Genomic DNA, 7,374 nt, shown 5'->3' with positions numbered 1-7,374 from the left:
ATGCAATGTACTTTCTGTCATGTTAGAAGATCAAGCATCAGAGCCAACTGCTGTTGAAGGAGTTGTATAAACACAATGGAAATTAAATTCATTTGGGATCGTTGGGATCTAATTTTATGGAACTGCATCTGTCATGCCAATGGCATGAGGGAATTGCTGAACACTAGCAATAAAACTTAATGGGTAGGGAGTGTAGCAGATATTCGCAGAACAGTAAAGAAAGATGGAACACATTGGTCTTTTGAGGGGCACATATGATTTATTTTCTTTCCATTTTTATTGCTGGCCATAAAATTAGCAAATCAGAAATTATTTTAACCACACCTCAAGTGTTGTCACCCCCACGGAAGTACTGAATTCAAAGCTGCCAACCTACATTCTGTTTCTATTTGGAGTTTTCAATCCAAGCATAAAGCAATACAGCACAAGAGTCGGCCATTTGGCCCATTGCGTATGCACCAGCACTTTCAGAGAACTATCCAATTATTCCCCAGATCCCTTTCTCTTACCAAGCTAATGTCACATCTAATCATGTGCTAATTGGAGTAAGGCAGCTTAGTGCTTATAATATTGGACAAGTAGCACAGAGGTTTTTCAAATCAAATTTTTAAAACCATTCAACACATTTAACTTGCAGACAGCTGGTGACTTCAGGGCTGAGCATTTGCATCTCTGATATTAATGCAAACTCAATAGTTTTATTATGATTTTTGCTCTCCTTGGTTAGATTGTTTTGTTGAATGAACTGGGATTTATAACAGCATTATGCAAATTGCCTATTTTTGATTGCTTTATAAGGATAATCCTGATTAAAACAAAATATTGACAAAGTAATTATTCATCTTTAAGCATTAACTGTACACCAGCTATCTCATTAATGCTGTACATTGTCACCATTACAGCCAAATAAACAAGAACCTAAATGTTTGGCAAAGCAGTAACTTTGGAAATTGCGAGCCATAATTGCTCTAAACATATATATCAGTGTTGTCAATAGGTTTGCTTTGTTTAATACATCAGTACACTACAGGAAAATAATTCTTACTCTAATCAGTGGTATGTTTTCCATCTTTTTGGGTAGCAAAGAGGGTGGACAATAAAATTGGTGGAGGTGGAAAGGGGTAATGATGAGTGTGTTTGTAGTTGCTGGGCCTGATCTTGAGATGGAAAGAGACATTGCTGTTCCTCCGAGCTTCAAATGAAGTTTTAGACCTGGCGTCTCAAGGCAGCTGAGTGTCTTGATGGCCTCCTAAAACCAATGTTAAGACTTTTCATTAGCCATTGGCAGCAAAGTGGTCCAGCCGTTTACCACTGTTGCTTCACAGCACCAGGAACCCAGGTTTGATTCCATCCTTGGGCAACTGTCTGTGTGGAATTTACCCATTCTCCTCATGTCTGCATGGGTTTCCTCTGGGTGCTCCGGTTTCCTCCCACGATGTGCAGGTTAGGTGGATTGGCTGTGCTAAACTGCCCATAGTGTCCAGGGATGTCTAGCTTAGGTGGGTTAGCCATGGGAATTGCAGGGTTATGGAAATAGAGTAGGGGGATGGGTTTGGGTGAGTTACTGTTTGGAGTGTTGGGGTAGACTGGATGGGCTGAATGGCATGCTTCCATACTGTAGGGACTCCATGATTCTTTCCAGCAATGACAGCATGTATTGTATAGCACCTCTTCAGATTGTACCAAAGTGTTTCACTGACATATGACCAATCAAAATTTATCAATGATCAGGAGATATTAGGGTGACAGTACTCTTTTAAGATGTTCCTTAAAATCTACTCTTTGTCGCAGCTTTATGATAAAAGTATTAGCACGGTAGAGAGGCTGTTGAAGGGAAATCCAGAGCTTGGCATCTGTTTCACTCCAGCTACTTTAGTGACAGATTAGATATTTTTGATCCTTGGTAAATCCAGCTTCAACAAGCTATTATTTTGTAATTCATCGGCCTTTATGGATTAATGATACAATCATGTTTATCTGCCTTTCTGACCCAAGTAGGAATAACCAAGCTATGCATTGCTTTGGGGAAACCGAAAACTGAAATGGATACTTGATCTTAGACTAAGTGGTTCCATCGCCACTCTATGGACATCCTACACTGTTGTCGTATTTAAAATAGATTGGTATTTCATTACAATGTGGGCTTATATTGTATAGTTTCCTGTCTAAATCATTCTAAATATTTTTTGTTTCTGCTTCCTAGAAGATAGAATGTAAAATCTATTTTCCTTAACTAGATTACATTAATAGAAAACTGTTCCATTCTGATTTTTATCATATTGCAAAGAGTGGGTTGAAGAGGTGATATAAGAGGTGATTATGAGAATATGGCTCCTTAGGTGGGTTTTATTTGACTTTTATGTAGAAAGTACAAACAACATGACATACTCAAGCCTGCCAAGTGGTGCATTTGGGAATATGGCAGAAGCACAAGGCCGAGTTGCCCCTGTTTTCAGAGGTGGACATGGCCATTGAAAGATGGTGAAAGAGCAGTGATGGCAAAGGAAAAGGTAACACTGAAAGGGGAACTTAACATCTTGGCTCAATGATGCCTACAAACCTTTGTTCACCTTTTAGTAATTTGGTGCTCAGTTGGGGCAAGCATATTTAAGTTCCATTATGTCACAGTGCAGCAGCTATCTACCTCTCCTGTGAGGAATAGCAAAGCACAGATACTGACCAGACGTGTGAACCAGTGGGAAGGTGATGGGAGTTTTGTATCATGCCGGCAGCAACAGCTTTTCACATCTCCCATGCAAACACCTCTTCACTCATTAGCTTGACTTTCAGCCGAGCGTCTCTCACTAGTCAGTTTTAGTATCCTTTTATTTACCAACCAGCACAAGCAACATGTCACAGTCTGCCCTCTTTCAAGTCCAGGAATTTGTTAACGCCACTTCAGTTCACTTGACTGGTTCCAGACGTACATGTAAACCTGACAGAATTTGCCATTTGTGTGTCTCTGATATCCCGTTTGCGTGGCAGCTGTTAATTCGGTTTATTGCCAGATTTTCAACTGTGCTGCATTAAAGGACAGTGTAAACCGTGTGTTGTAAATTGAACGCATGGTGTAAAACCGCGTGTAGTGAATTGAAATTCCTGTTGTAAATGGTGTGCCCTTAATTAACATATGTGGTGTAACTACATGTAGTGAATTAAAATACATGGTGAAAACCATGTGCATTGAATTAAAATGCATCCTGTAAACTACATGCAATGAATTAGATGCAGCGTAAATCATGTGTATTGAATTAAAACACACCACATTATAAGTCAAGTGCAATGAATTTGAGTAAATAACAACAACAGGTTGCATTTATGTAATGTCTTTTATTGTAGTGAAATACTGTCTGAAACTTCACAATAGCATTATCACCACTCAAAATTTGATATCATCTTCATGGGTCATTGAGGTAATAACCTAAAACTTGATCAAAAAAATAGATTTTAAAGAAAGAAAGACTTGCATTCAGATCATGCTTTTGAAGATCACTGGAGTTCATTCGAGCCAAGCAAACTCAGCAGCCACTTTGAATTTGGCAAGCTCCCACAAACAGCAATATAACAATGCCCATACAATCTTCTTTTGTAACGTTGAATGAGGGACAAATATTTGTTAGGATGCCAGGGCTAACTTTGCTGCTCTTCTCTGAAATAGTGTGTTGTGTAACCTTTACATCCACCCAAACAAGCAGATGTCACTTCATTTTAACACGTCATTCAGAAGACATACCTGTAACAGTACAACAGGCCCTCAGGACTGCATTGAACTATCAGCCATGATTAATGAGTGTTTTAAAAGAGCATAGACAAGTTTAGGGAGAAAATTCGTGAGCTTAGTGCCAAGACAGCTAAAGGCATTACTGCCAATGGAAGCAAGTCAAGAAAGAATGATAGCTCAGAATTGGAGAAATACAAAAAAAAAGATAGGAGGACTCTGTGATGGTGTAAAATGAGAGAAATGAACACAGGAATGAGAATTTCAAAATTGGAAGTGTTCCTACTTCATGTTCAGGAGAATTTCCTATGGCGATATGTGTGCAGGGCAACAATAAACAATGCATTACTGGACCAAGTACTAGGAAATGAGGTGGGCCAAGTGGATCAAATGTCAGTGAGGCAACATGTAGTAGACATTCAGGAGATCATTGTATCATAAGATTCAGGATGGTAATGGAGAATGACATGCAACAATCCAGAGGAAGAAAAGCCAATGCAAATGGACATCCTGAGGTTCAATACAGAGGAATGTGAGGGAAACATTTTGTAGAAACAACATTGAAAGACAATATAAAATAGGGATTATGATTCTAAAAAGGATACAGAAGCAGAGGACCTGGGTGTATATGCACACATATCATTGAAAGTGGCAGGACAGGTAGGGCGAGTGGTTAATAGAGCAGAGGGTGTCCTCAGTTTCATTGGTCATTGAGTACATGAGCAAGGGGATAATGATGAACCTGTATAAGACTCTTGTTAGTCTTAGCTAGTGTGTTGCGGGCAGTTGTGCATGCCACATTGGAGGAAAGATAGAATTGTATTGGGCAGTGCGCAAAACAATTTACAATAGTTCCAGCAGACTGGATAGTGTTGATATGGAGAAGCTGTTCCCACTAATAGAAGGAACAAAAATAAGAGGGCATAGATGTAAAGTACATACAAAAAGAAGTAAGGGTGATGCAAGAAAAACATTTTCACTCAGTGAGTAATTATGTTTTGGAATGCAGTGTCTGGAAATGCGGTGAAGGCGAATTTAATTGAGACATTCAAGAGTGCATTGGATGACATTTTAGTAGGAATAGTGAGCAAGGGTATGGGGAAATGCAGGAGCTAATGATTCTCGTTTGAAGAGCTGCTGCAGGCACAATGGACCAAATGGCCTCTCTCTGCATTGTAAAAGTTATGCAATTCTGAATCACACACTGCTGAAATAAACATGAACATTCTAATATACCTGCTAGAAATTTTATTACTGTACTCTTTATCTTACAATGCAAAACCAGACATTTAGGTGAATTTCTCCAGAGTTTCTCTCCATTGTGATTTCCTTCATTCTTTTCATTATTGCATTGCTCCTTCTGTGCAAATTGTGGTTGAAGGGCAGGGCAGTCCCCAGTGAATTCACCTTCTTGAACAAAATGGCATAAATGCCTCTGCCTCTTCTCCCTTTTCCTGTCAGTATGTCTTCATTTTTTGTTTTGTAATGTTGATTATGTTTTGTTCAATCACCTTCACGTTCATCTGTTCTCTTTTCTAAATTATATTTGGTAACGATTAAGTGCCTTTCATGACTTCAGAACTTCCCAAAGTGTTTTACAGCTAATTCAATATTTTTGAAGTGTCGTCACAGTTGTAATGTTGGACACATAGCAGCCAATTGGCATACTGTAAACTCCCACAAACAACAATGTGATAATGATCAGTTAAACCTGTATTAGTGATGTAATTTGAGAGATTAATATTGGCCAAGACATCAGGAGTTGAAACTTTATTGCTGGAACAGCACAGCAGGTCAGGCAGCATCCAGGGAACAGGAGATTCAACGTTTCGGGCACAGGCCCTTCTTCAGGAAGGGCCTGTGCCCGAAACGTCGAATCTCCTGTTCCCTGGATGCTGCCTGACCTGCTGTGCTGTTCCAGCAATAAAGTTTCAACTTTGATCTCCAGCATCTGCAGACTTCACTTTCTCCTCCAAGACATCAGGAGACCTCCTTAGCTCTTCGTAAAATAGCACCAAGGAATGTTTTACCTCCGATAGAAAGGGTTATGAGTAGAATCTTATTTAATGTCTCACCCAAAAGATAGCACCTCTAAAAGTGAAACACTCAGTATTGTACTGGATTTTTTTTCAATTCAGTTATACGATGTGGGTGTTATTGACCAACTTAACATTTATTACTGATCCCTAGTTGTGCTTGAGAAGGTGGGTGAGTTGTCTTCTTGAATTGCTGCAGTCTATATGTTGCAGATAGATCCAAAAGGCCATAACGATTTTGACCTAACAACACTGAAGGAATAGTAATAGTTTTCTAAGTTAGGAGAGTGAGTGGCATGGAGGGGAACTTGCAGGCAGTGGTGTTCCAATCTATCTGTTGTCCTTGTCTTGCTAGATGCAAGTGGCTTTTGTTTTTTGAATATCAGTCTGAATTTAGTGGTCTGTAATCTGGAGTGTGAAGTTAAAGCCGAGTCAGAATGCCATAAGTTGAACCACAGTTAATACTCGCTCTTCAGACCTAAGGTTGCGTTCTTCCAAATTGGCTCCCATGTGTTCCTACAATTGTAACAGCGTCCAGTTATCAAAGTTACTTCTTCAGTTGTAAATTTTTTTTGGTTCAGCCTGAGGTGATGAAAGTTGCTGCTTAAATGTCAGTTCTTTTTTCCCTTTTCCTTCTGAACATTTTGCATTCCACCACAGAAAAATAGTAGGTCGATTGTTGTCTCATGACTACAGATCAAAGTTACTTTGCTGTTAAGCTCTTTGGAACACCCTGAGGTTGTGAAAATTGCTATAACAACGCAAGTATTTGGGGTTTTTTTTCTGCCCATTACTGCCCAAGTCTGTAAATGCCACCAGATCAATAATTGCTCTGACTAATGGAATGACCATGGCATGAGTGATATGGACAATGTACTCACAGACTGATTGTCCTCAGATGAGAACTCATTAGCATTGTGGATGTGTTAAACAATGTAGCATTGGTCTTTTACCTTTCATTGATAAAACAACGATGAAACACCAAGAAAAAGGAGAACTAGCAATTAACTAATTGTTTTAGTAGTTTATAGATTGAAAGTGGACATCAGGACGATGGCAGCAGTGACATCTCATAGATAAAGTCATAGAGTCATAGAAATGTACAGCATGGAAATAGACCTCTGATGTTGTGGGAAAGAAGTTGGAATAGATTGCAAAAAAAGGGATTAAGAAGCAAAATGTAGGAACAAATTACTGCAGATGCTGGAACCTGAACAGGACTGATTTCAGTGCAGTGAGAATGCAGGTAAAAGGTGGACAAACAGAGTAAGATTTGGATGAAGTAGGGATGTCCAGTGTAGAAAATTTAAAGTTTGAAAGTGAAAGAGGAATTGTCTGTTTGATTGAGGACCAGGAACTTTTGTCAATATTGTCAACAGTTCTACTTAAGGTACACGTATCCCCCACTTTTTGAACATTTGCTTCATGCAATTTTGCTTTTATGAAAGACCTACATTAGTACCTGTTTACATAAATCCGAAGAGGATTTTTGCTTTTACGAGAAATGGCGATATGTTTCCAATATAAATCATGCACCTTTGCTTTATGCCGCTTTCGGCCTTACAAAAGGCTTCCTGGGAACGCTGTACTTTTGGATAGCAGGTGCTACTTGTATAGTGG

General features: G+C 39.2%; 1 protein-coding gene across 10 annotated transcripts in view; it reads left to right on the top strand.

The window, feature by feature from the left end:
• Positions 1–7,374, top strand: part of LOC122550511 (protocadherin-9) — a 700,876-nt gene that overhangs the window by 10,902 nt on the left and 682,600 nt on the right. The gene's annotated exons all lie outside the window — the stretch shown is intronic.

The sequence above is a fragment of the Chiloscyllium plagiosum genome, chromosome 6 (assembly GCF_004010195.1).
Source record: "Chiloscyllium plagiosum isolate BGI_BamShark_2017 chromosome 6, ASM401019v2, whole genome shotgun sequence".
Taxonomy (NCBI): Eukaryota; Metazoa; Chordata; class Chondrichthyes; order Orectolobiformes; family Hemiscylliidae; genus Chiloscyllium; species Chiloscyllium plagiosum.
This window is presented reverse-complemented; position numbering and strand designations above follow the sequence as displayed.